Here is a 12160-nt window from a genome sequence, read left to right on the forward strand (position 1 = left end):
GGGCAAGTTCCGTTCCAACGGCAAGGACCGGGCCAAGCTTGATGACTGGTTCCGATCCCCCGCCCTAGATCAGCTCGAGGAGCTCACTTTTGATGATGGGCATATGCGGTCGCTGCCAACGTCCGCACTTCACCTCGCGCCCACGCTGCGCATCGCCAAGTTCAGGAACTGCCATTTCCCGCCCCTTAATGATGCGCCCGCTCTTATTCTACCATGACTGAAGCACCTCGAGCTCGTCGCCATCTGCCTCTCAAAGGGTGACATGGAGAGCCTGCTCCATGGCTGTACTGCACTCGAGTACCTTCGTCTTCAGGCGATCAATGGGTTGAGTACCTTCCACATCACCTCCATGACTCCCCGGACTATTTATGTGTGTTGCTGGTGCGGCAGGAAGACATCACAAAAGGTGGACAACAGTATGGTCATCCAGGACACACCTACACTTGAGAGATTACTTGTAGTTGATCAAGAAGGTCCAACAAGAATCAATGTCATTTCTGCGCCGAAATTGACAGTGGTGGGCTACTCATCTGACAAATACTCCGAACTTGTTATTGGATCCACACCCGTTCAGGTACAACAGCCGCCTTCTACCTCTCCTTCTACAAATTAACATTATTTCTAATTTTGAAGATGTTTGTTCGTCTGTCATTCAGAAAATGATTCCGACAAGCTTGACCCCGAAACTGCGCACGGTGAAGGTCTTGGCACTAGAATCTATCGGGCCCGACCTGGAGCAAGTTGTCAGTTTCCTGAGATGCTTTCCATGCCTGGAGAAGCTATATATCGAGGTGATGTTCCTTTCCTGTTAAATGTTAACCATAAGGGAGTTCAATTTGTGACACCTTTTTCCAAGTTTACAATGACAATGTACTACGATTTCTGAAGGTTCTTTTGGAGGATTTCAGTACATACATGCCCCCCCATATTGGTTGCTTGATCCATATGGTTACAATCAATAAGCATTTCTCCTTTGGATTCATCTGTACAAGTTTTCTTAGGGGACTTCTCATCCACTCCAACCACTTGTGAAGAAGGCTACATTTTTCTAGAATGTAATCAAATGCTCATGTTAATCATGTCAGATCGAAGTTGGCATGTTAGTGCATTTTACAAATCCTGCAAACCAAATAGCTAGGCCTGTAGTAATGTTCAAAACTGCATGTAGGCACTAACATGTTTTCTTCTTTTGCAGATAAGATTAGGCCCAGTGGTGGATAATGTGATACAATATAACAATCACGTCGAATGCCTAGATCTGCATCTCTCAGAAATTACTTTGAACTCCTACTGAGGGACCTTACTGGAGATTATATTTGCCAGGTTCTTTGTTCTCAGAGCAAGGGTGCTCAAGGAAATGAGGTTTGCCCTACATTTATTTCGCAAAAATGAATGGTCTGTTGATCAGCACCGGCGCCTGCGGCAGAATGGAGTAGGCTCCAAAAATGCTGAATTTCATTTTGGAACTTCAGATGACAGAGTAATCGAAAGTCATTGGGTCAACCCCATACTTGACTTCTCAGTGGATGACCCCTTTGCAAAAATTGTGAGGTTTCGAAGCCAGACTTAGAAGCGGTGATATTAGTTTGAACCTCTGTGATATCCATGTTCAGCGCATCAGCGCGAGCCTTTGCAACTGATGATCTTAATTTCATTTCTAATATCAGTTTGAACCTTTAATCTTCGAATTTGAGCCATATAACTCTGGAATTTGAACCTTGTAACATTTCGAGCTTTTGTGGTACAATCGTTGAAATGGCATTGTATGAGACTCGTATATTGCTAGCACTATTTTGACCTTAATATGCAATGCTCTTAGATTTTATTAATCATTCTCGAATCAGTTTACCTTGTCGATCTCACAGCACATGATCTGTATAGCTAACTCGACTGCGATCTTCGACATTATTGCACACAGTTGGTTTCTTCCACCGTGTGCATTGTAGAGCGCAAAATTAATTATCGCACTCGAGTGTGCATCATCACCCTTCTGTGTAACTTTGACCTCATCACCCAAGGGTAAACTTATGACCGAAGTCATTCCACACACTTTGTTTTTACAAAGCTTTTTGCCAATAAACGCCCACGATTTGTCCCTCTTCTAACCGACGCGTGGCCAAACTAGCCGGGCGGGAAGCTTGCGCGGTAAACAACACAATAGCTCGGGAACAGGCTCACCGACGATTCATTTGGCGCCTCTTCGAGCCCACGCCTGGGGTGCGGTGTTGTCAAGCATGCACTGGATTCTGGAATCCTCCGCTATGAACGCCGTGACAAGACGTGACGATTACAGGCCGGCCGGCCCCCATTTTTTACAGCGGCCATTTAACCTACCCTTGTGTCTCTTCAACCTTTCGATCGCGCCCCACCATTGCAAGAAGCACACCCACCACGAGAAATTCTTAGAGGGTATCCTGCGCGGCTACAATGGTGCTCCGAGAGGTTGCCGACGACGAGCAGCAGTTTAGCATGTGTGCCGTGGTGGACACCCACAGAAGGTTCATGGATCTCTCGGTGGTGTACACCAACGATCCGGTCTGGGTGGAGCAATCCATCCACATCATGGAGCTTTTGCTTGCCGAGGAGAAGTACAAGGTGGTCGGGTTCGACCTCGAGTACACCCGCGCTCGTGCTGGGTCTCGTCCCAAGGTCGCCGTCGCCCAGATGTGCCTGCGCCACCACGTCCTCGTCTACCACTACTGCCTGGCCACAAGGCCTTGCGAGCATTTCGCCAGGTTTGTGAACAACCCCCACTACATGCTCGCTATGGTGGGCATCACCAACGATGTAAAGGCGCTCAAGAGTTCGGGCATCGCCTGCCAGAATCTTGTCGACATCCAGGGCCAATACAAGATCTGGGGCAGCAAGGAGTATGCGAAGGACTCACTGGTTCACCTCACTGAGGCCATCATCGACTCCTACTACAGAGACATGAAGGATTCGTGCAACAAGGACAAGCGTGCCTGGCACTCGGCCTGGATGGAGAAACTCGAGAAAGCTCACGTCATGTACGCGGCCAAGGAGGCGTACACAAGCTACGACATGTACAGGCGAATCGTTGACATGAGGAAGTGCCTCCTTCCCCAAAACGGCCAGGGATCCAGCCGGAAGCATAGCAATGGCAAGTGTCGTCGCAACAATAAGTAGATGATTAGATCTTTGTTTCTCCTACTTTAGTATGCATGTAATTGCTTACTTTGGTGTGTGCAAATGTTATGTGTGTAGTCACTTGTGTAATTGTATGATTAATTTGGTTATGCAATGCTGTCTTTTTAAGTATATATGTTGATGCTCTGTAGACAGAGCGTAGATGGTGTGCGGAGAAAGAAAATCACATCGCACACGGACTAAACAATGGAACCCGTCGGTGTGTTTTCATCAATCACTCACATTTGTATACCAGCAATCGTTTGCTCACAACACACATGGCTTGTTAGCAGTAACCATCTGTGTTCTTATCGGTCTTCGCACACGTTTCTGATTACAGACCTGTTTGCCTCATATCACACACATCTTGTTCATTTGAACCGTTTCTGTTCTCATGTCTCAACGCAAACAGTTCATCCGAGTGAACCGCATGCCGTATATCGCGCACACCTTTGATCTTGCTGACCGTTTCTTTTGTGTTGCCTAATCACAAACAGTTCATCCGAGTGAACCGCATGCTGTACATCGCACACACCTTCATCTGTCTGCCTGTTTCTTTTGTTCCTCCTCATCACAAACGGTTGATTGAATTGAACCGTATGCCCTGCATCGCACACGCAACTAAAATCTGAACCGTGTTTGATGCATCCTCCATCGCAAACGTTTTGCACCTTTTTTGACGGTTATTTTACACCACTGTTTGCGATTATGGCATCGCACGTAGTTTTGTCGAAGGGTCTCTGATCGTAGTGTCGCGTTAGCAGCATCCTGTAGTAGTGCTGGTCGACTGGTCTCTCTGCAACGATGAACCGTGGCCGAGCAAGCAACAACACATGTAGTAATAGAGCCCACGATGTAGCAGTTCAGGCAGTCCCTTCAAAACGGTGTACACGTACGTACAGGCACATTTCAAAAAATACGACCACGTACGTACATATGGGCGGGGTCTCGAACACCTACTCCCGCATACGTACGGCCAGGGCTCGTGTACATGGAGAGGCAACAGACGGCATCAACGACGTCCGGTTCATTGGTAGCCAATCTAGACCCCGTTCTGGCACTCCGCCAATATAGAGATGGAAGTTTGGTGTCGACTGCCAGCAGCGGATAAGTATTAAATTTGGATGAATCAAATATTGTATGAATGTATAAGAGTCCCATACAAGACTGGCCCTACAACAATTAATTGCCCTAATTTTTAAACATAACACATTCTATATATATATATATATATACTAGCAAAAGAGCCCGTGCGCTGCAATGGAAGAATGCAAGGCCTGAGAATCAGGCTCGAAGGCATAGATATTCTAATTGTGCAATATTATCAAACCTGTCAAATATGTACCTTTAGGATCCTCGTACACGTCAGATAGCATTGCCGATTTTTGTTAACGTTTAACTCACTTTTCTTCTTCTTATTCCACCCATTATCTCTATCCCCCAATTCAAGATTGTCGCTATAAGCAATGGCACATCCGACATGCAATACCGATAGGTATTGAGGAGGAAATATAGAAAATATAAAAAAGAGCATTCTAAGGGAGATTGGAGTCGAGAAAGTCGATAAGAGTCATTCTGCTTCCGCTCGTTTGATTTTCAAAGACGGGTCGCCATTCATCATCATGGTGGTGACATAACTCGACTCTGGTCAGCGAGGGTTGCGGATGAGTATGGTGTCCTGTGTCTGAGAGTGGTGAGATAATAAATATCATACCTGTGTATGATGAAGCTGGTGCCTGGCCCGTCTTTGTCGAGAACTCCAGATAGAAGGTGAGGTTGTGTAGCTTTGTACCTAATGTACACCTTACCGTTGCCGTCATCAGGGCCTAGATGCCGCCCCCATAGGCCTTGCCTCTACAAGGTACCACCTCTTACAATGCAATTTGTGGATGCCGTTTTCAAGTCCATTCTATATTGCATACTCTCACCACCATCGCTCGCTCGCAGAGGTCAGCGACATGTCCATGACATGGAAAAGCATTACTACTTTATAAATAGGTAGTTCTGAGTCAATGGAAGAAAAACAGATGATGTATGCATCCAATAAGCTATTACTTTGAGAAGAGTGTAGAATAGCGCCGCACCTTCTTGATGGGAAAGCGCATAAATCTCTTAGTCAGTTCATCTGCAAAGCACCAGCCCACCATGGATCCAGCATGTCAGCTTCCAACAGTCTGGCGTCGTCCGGTTTGTCTTTCTTGCCGTTGGCTTGCCTCATATAGTTTTCCTTTTCTAGATAAATCACACCTAAATACGTGAAAGCTAGCTTCTTCCAGAAGACAAATAAGTCCCAAAAAATACAGAGCATCAGGTCATGTGGTAGAGATGAATTGGTCTGGTGCCACCAACGAAACACAGAAGCAACACATCGCTAGAGAAACTGAGAGAGGGGAGCATGCATGGAAGTACGACAAAATTTAATCACCCGGGTTCACCTAAATTACCTCGAAAGTATGAATCAGTACAGTCCTGAGCGGAACCGGTGCATGTATCCAGACGAAAAAAAACACATCTATATATAGCAGCTTCATGGATAATAGAAGACGCGGATGGCTACGCCTCAGGTATATCAATCTCACAAAATCCACAACAAATTTCCCAACTCTGTACTCGATACAAAGAACCCGCAAACTATCTGTAGGAGTTGGCGCGCGCGAACCTTTTTTTGCTGTCGGAGGAGGAAATCCGGCGCGAGCGGTCACGACGACTGTGACGGACACCATGGTCTCCGTGCTCTGCTCTGCAGGAACTCCATTGGTGCATGTTGCTCCCCGGCATGGATTCCCCCATTGGCCACAAGAAAGAGGGACAAGGCTGCCTTGGCATGCCGCTTGCTCCGGGCATGGCCTGGTGAAGCGAGATGGGCAGATGTTTAGGAGGAGACGACCGAGGATGCAGAGGACCACGCCGTCGGAATCATGGGAATCGCTGGAGTGTAGCAGACTGCAACCACCCGTACGCTATGTACATCAGCTGGCTGCGGTGGTGGCGAGAAGCCCTGAGCCTCATAACCAAGCCGTCCGGCTCGTGTCCTGTGAGATCCGGACTGCGTCACGCCGCCGCCGCTTCCTTTTTTTATTTGTCACGCCGCCGCTGCTTCCATCCAATGGTTCGCGTGAAACCCAGAAGTGACGCGTGTGTGTCTAGCCGTATATTTATATATGAGCATAGAAAATTGAAGGAATCCTGAGTCGTAACCTTTACAGACGGGTAGACGGACGAAAACTATAGGTACATGATCACATGAATAGTACCACATCGGATGTAGAAAATAATAAAGGTGAAAAAAACTGAAAGTGTAAACTCACGGGAAGAAGTGTATTGTGACGGTGAACCCACGGAGTCAATCCGTGCTTTATTATTAGGGAAAGATATATATATATATATATATATATATATATATATATATATATATATATATATATATATATATATATATATATCAATTTCTACTAAATTAGCTCAGATCCGCCAACGGAGGGGAGACACACGAGTAAAAATGCATTATAAATATCGGATTCTACACAATAGCAATCAGACGATTATCATTACAATTTCTACACAAAGCAATCCATGCAACTAACTTTGGAATCTACATGACACAAAGAAAATCCGGCCATTTGGCGTGTCCGCGAACCGAGGAGTAGTGGATCTAACCTTGGTGCCGGTGAGGGGCGGCGACGGGGCGGCTGATACGTCTCCAACGTATCTATAATTTATGAAGTATTCATGCCATGTTTACAAAAAATTTATATGGTTTCGGTATGATTTGCATGGAACTAACCAGGACTGACGTTGTTTTCAGCAGAACTACCGTGGTGTTGTTTTTCATGCAGAAATGAAAGTTCTCCAAATGAGCTGAAACTTTTTGATGATTTTTTTGGAACAAAAGAGACCCCCGAAGCTTCGTGGGAGGGCCAGAAGAGCCACGAGGAGGGCACAACCCACCAGGGCGCACCTGAGGGGCCCGGCTTGCCCCGATGGGTTATGCTCTCTTCGAAGCCCATCTTCGCGTGAAACCGATGCCAAAAAAAATCCTATTTTGGCACTCCGCCGGAGGGGGAAATCATCACCGGAGGCCATCTTCATCATCCCGGCGGCCACCATGATGAGGAGGGAGTAGTCCACCCTCGGGGCTGAGGGTTTGTACCAGTAGCCATGTGTTTAAGCTCTCTCTTTCTCGTGTTCTTGAGATGTCATGATCTTGATGTATCGCGGGCTTTGTTAATATAGTTGGGTCGTATGGTGTTTTCCCCTCTCTATCTTGTTGTGAATTGAGTTTTCCCCTTGAGATTTCGTTTTATCAGATTGAATACTTCTATGGATTTGAGAACACTTGATGTATGTCCTGCTATGAATACCCGTGGTGACAATGGGGTATCGTATTGATTCACTTGATATGTGTTTTGGCACTCAACTCGCGGATTCCCGAGGTGACATTGGGGTAATTTATGCATAGGGGTTGATGCACGTTCTCGTCTTTGTTTCTCCGATAGAAATCTTGGGGCACTCTTTGAGGTTCTTTGTGTTGGATTGAGTATTATGAATCTGAAATTGTTTGATGCATATCGTATAATCAACTCATGGGTATTCGCGGTGACATTGGAGTATCTAGGTAACATTAGAGTTGGTTGATGTGTATCATATGGTGTTATTTTAGTATGAACTCTTGGTTAGATCGATCGGAAAGAATAGTTGGTGTTATTCTAGTATGAACTATAGGATAGATTGATCGGAAAGAATAACTTTGAGGTGGTTTCGTACCCTACAAACAATTTCTTCTTATGTTCTTCGGTAGATAGGAACTTTGGAGTGATTCTTCATCGCACGTTGAGGGAAGGTTATATGATCCAATTATATTAGCATTGTTGAGAGATTGCACTAGCGAAAGTACGAACCCTAGGCCTTGTTTTCAAGTATTGCACATTTGTGCTCCGTTTTATCAATTGCTACCGTGCTGTTTTTTATTGTTCCTATTACAAAAATCAATATCTACTATCATTACAACACTTGTATCACCATCTCTTCGTCGAACTAGTGCACCTATACAATTTACCATTGTATTTGGTATGTTGGGGACACAAGAGACTCTTTGTTATTTGGTTGCAGGGTTGTTTGAGAGAGACCATCTTCATCTTACGCCTCCCACGGATTGATAAACCTTAGGTTATCCACTTGAGGGAAAATTGCTACTGTCCTACAAAACTCCGCGCTTGGAGGCCCAACATGAGTCTACAAGAATAAAGTTGCGTAGTAGACATCAAGCTCTTTTGTAGCGCCGTTGCCAGGGAGGTGAGTGCTTGAAGGTGTATCTTTAGATCTTGCAATTGAATCTTTTAGTTTCTTGTTTTATCACTAGTTTGGTTTATAAAAAGAAAACTACCAACAATGGATTTGAGGTTTCATCATATTATTCATCTTTATAATGCCTTTCGTGAAAATGATGGAAAGGAAAATTGTGCTCAATTGAGAGAAGAAGAATTCTATAAAATGTTTGACAAAAAATCTTTGAACGATGATCATGATTGCAATGTTGTTGGTATGAACTCTTTGAATATCCATGATGCTAACAATATGCAAAGCCATAAGCTTGGGGATGCTATATTTGATGAAGATGATATTTTTAGTCCCCCAAGTTTTGATGAGAAAATTTATTATGATGATATCATGCCTCCTATTTATGATGATTATATTGATGAAAGTGGATTTGGAGAGGTCATGACTTTATTTAATGATCAATCCACTATTTTGGAAGAGGCTTCAATTGATTATGAGAACAAAGTTGCTATCTATGATGATTATGGTGATGGCATGTATCCTATAAAGAATAATGATAACCATGAAACTTGTCATCATGATTTTAATTTTCAATCCCATGATAGTTATTTTGTTGATTTTGCTCCCACTACTATTCATGAGAATAAATTTGCTTATGTGGTGAGTAACAAAATTTCTATGCTTATGTATCATGAAAAGAATGCTTTATGTGATATTTATATTTTTGAATTCATTCATGATGCTACTGAAAATTATTATGAGAGAGGAACATATGCTTTTACATATCTCAATAATATCAAGTTTCCTCTCTTTATGTTGAAAGCTTTGAAGTTGCACTTGTTTTGCCTTCCTATGCGAGTTGATTCTTGTTCCCATAAGTTGTTTGCTCACAAAATCCCCATGCATAGGAAGTGGGTTAGACTTAAATGTGCTAGTCATATGTTTCATGATGCTCTATTCATGTTTCAATTCTTATCTTTTATGTGAGCATCATTCAAATCATCATGCCTAGCTAAAAAGACATTAAACAAAAGCACTTGTTGGGAGACAACACAACACTTTTACCTGTTGTTTTTGTGTGTTCACATGATTTGGCTACCGTAGTAATCATGTTTTATAGCTTTTGTTTCAATAAAGTGCCAAGTAAAGCCTTTGGGATAGTATGATGATAGTTGATTTCATCTTGTTGGAAAACAGAAACTTTTGCGTCAAGTAAAATAATTTTCAAAAATCACAGAGGTGACGAACATTTCTGAATTTTTTACACAAGATTTATATACAAATTACCTACGTTGTCCTATTTTTTTAGAGTTTTTGTAGTCAAATAAGTATGGTTAGAGAACAGATTACTACAGACTGTTCTGTTTTTGACAGATTTTCTTTTCAATGCATAGTTTGCTTGTTATCTAGTTCCTATGGCTTATATTGCTCAATGTAAATTGTGGAAATGACAAGGTACAGTAGGAATTATGTGAGAACAATTATGAATCTTGTCTTTGACAGTACCGAAGTGAATGATTTGTCTTTATCATACTAACCTATCTCACAAAGTTCCGTTAAGTTTTGTGTGATTGAAGTTTTCAAGTTTTGGGTGAGATATCGATATGAGGAGAATAAGGAGTGACAAGAACCTAAGCTTGGGGATGCCCAAGGCACCCGCAAGGTAATATTCAAGGAAGATCCAAGCAACTAAGCTTGGGAATGCCCCTCCAGGCATCCCCTCTTTCGTCTCCAACATTATCGGTAACCTCACTTGGAGCTATATTTTCATTCGTCACATGATATGAGCTTTGCTTGGAGCATCATTTTCTTTTGTTAGTATTTACTTGCTGTTAGTTAGGTAATGTTTTGCATCTTTTATTTCAATAAAAATGTCAAGTATAGCCTCTACCATGCTTATTTTGCAAGTATATGAGTTGCTGTTTCAAAACAGAAAGTTTGTCGCTGTTGCAAAAATTCCCAAGAAAAGTCAGAATGTGATAAAATTTTGAAATTTTCTGCAAAATAAGCTATGATAAATTTTATACAGTGTGGTAAATTTTCAGAATTTTTTGAGTTAAAAAAGTATGGACACTTCTTCATCCATTACAGAATGTCCTATTTTGGCAGATTGCTGTTATGTTTGCATTGTTTGCATATGTTTGCTTGTTTAATGATTCTATTTGAGGATAGGTGTATTAAATATGCAGAGGCATTTAGTATGCAATTTTTAATAATAATTTTAGTGATTCTCTATAGTAGATAATGATAAGGTTTTGCATTGATTTATACTGACTTGTCTCACGAGTTCTTGTTGTGTTTTGTGTGGATGAAGTTTTTGAGATTTAGGGAAACCGTGATATAAAAGGAATTAATGAGACACAAAATTTCAAGCTTGGAGATACCCAAGGCATCCAAAGATAATATTTCAAGAAGTCTCAAGCAGCTAAGCTTGGGGATGCCCCGGTAGGCGTCCCACCTTTGTTCATCAACAATTATCGGTTAGTATCGGTTGAGCCTAAGTTTTTTCTTCTTCACATGAGTTGTGATATTCTTGGAATGTCATTTTATTTTGTTTTGCTTTCTCTTTAATAAAATATTTAAATCTTAAAGTTTATAAATAAGAGAGAGTCCTCAAATAGCTACCCATTTACATAACTACTCACTTGATCTTCACTTATATCGTTTTGGAGTAGTTTGTCATTTACTCTTGTGCTTCACATATACCCTATGAGTAAATTGTTGAATGAATTGAATATCATTAAGTTGAAATTATATCATTCCTAGTGGTAGCTTCACATTGGGTTTAGAAAGTGAAATCTTTTGAAGCTTGACAATCACAATATTGGTCATACAAGCAATTCATGAATGATTACTATAAGGAAGAGAACTTTCACATGCAAATATATTATCTTGGACATCTTGTATGATTGTGAATACACATTAATTATTTTCATACTTGAGCAAATTAGTTGAAGTTGGACAAGGAAGACAACATAATGAGTTATGTTTGTGTATATTTGCATAGAAGTTATATTGTTATGGATCCTCCAACATGTGGTGTTTGCCTAGGATCTTTTGCTAGCCAAAAAATCGTACTAAGTAGAGATACTACTTGTGCATCCAAAAACCCTTAAACTCAGTTTCGTGCCATGAGTGTCCACCATACCTAACTATGGACTGAATAATATCCTTCAAGTAAGTTGTCATCGGTGCATAAAGCAATAAAAATTGCTCCTGAATATGTTTGATCTTTTATTGTAAGGGAAAATTGAGCGTTGTACGAACTTGTGATGGCAAAGTAATAAAAGCGACGGACTGCATAATAAAAGTTTCTATCATAAGGGGCAACATAACGTGACGTTCCTTTGCTTTAAGAGCTTGGACATCCAAATAAAAAGCGCATGACAACCTCCGCTTCCCTGTGCGAAAGGCCTATCTTTTACTTCTCTGTATTTACTTTTATGCAAAGAGTCAATAGTATGAATTCTCATTTCAACCTCAACTATTCTCTAGTTGGCAAGCATCATGTGGTGGGGAAAGATCTAGGCACATATGACCAGTCAAATATATTTGATCATGATTTATTATTGTTGACAATTATCTCTATGATAAATGAGTTGGGAGGCAAAATATTAACCCCTATCTTTCTCTGTGTTCGATGGATGCCATTTGTTCTAAGAATATTCTTTGAGTACTAGCAATCATGGAAGACTATATGATGACTGAGTATATCGAGCTCTTACATAGACTATAA

At 41.8% G+C, this 12160-nt stretch overlaps 1 long non-coding RNA gene across 1 annotated transcript; it reads right to left on the reverse strand.

Moving 5' to 3' along the window:
• Nucleotides 1-4022: 4022 nt before the first annotated feature.
• LOC120966521 (uncharacterized) lies at nucleotides 4023-6313 on the reverse strand. Its single transcript, XR_005760330.3, has 2 exons — nucleotides 4862-6313; nucleotides 4023-4791 (listed from the first exon to the last, which is right to left on the reverse strand). It is a non-coding gene; the product is annotated as an uncharacterized lncRNA (long non-coding RNA).
• Between the last annotated feature and the right edge of the window lie 5847 nt (nucleotides 6314-12160).

The sequence above is a fragment of the Aegilops tauschii genome, chromosome 6, assembly GCF_002575655.3.
Source record: "Aegilops tauschii subsp. strangulata cultivar AL8/78 chromosome 6, Aet v6.0, whole genome shotgun sequence".
NCBI classification, from domain to species: Eukaryota; Viridiplantae; Streptophyta; class Magnoliopsida; order Poales; family Poaceae; genus Aegilops; species Aegilops tauschii.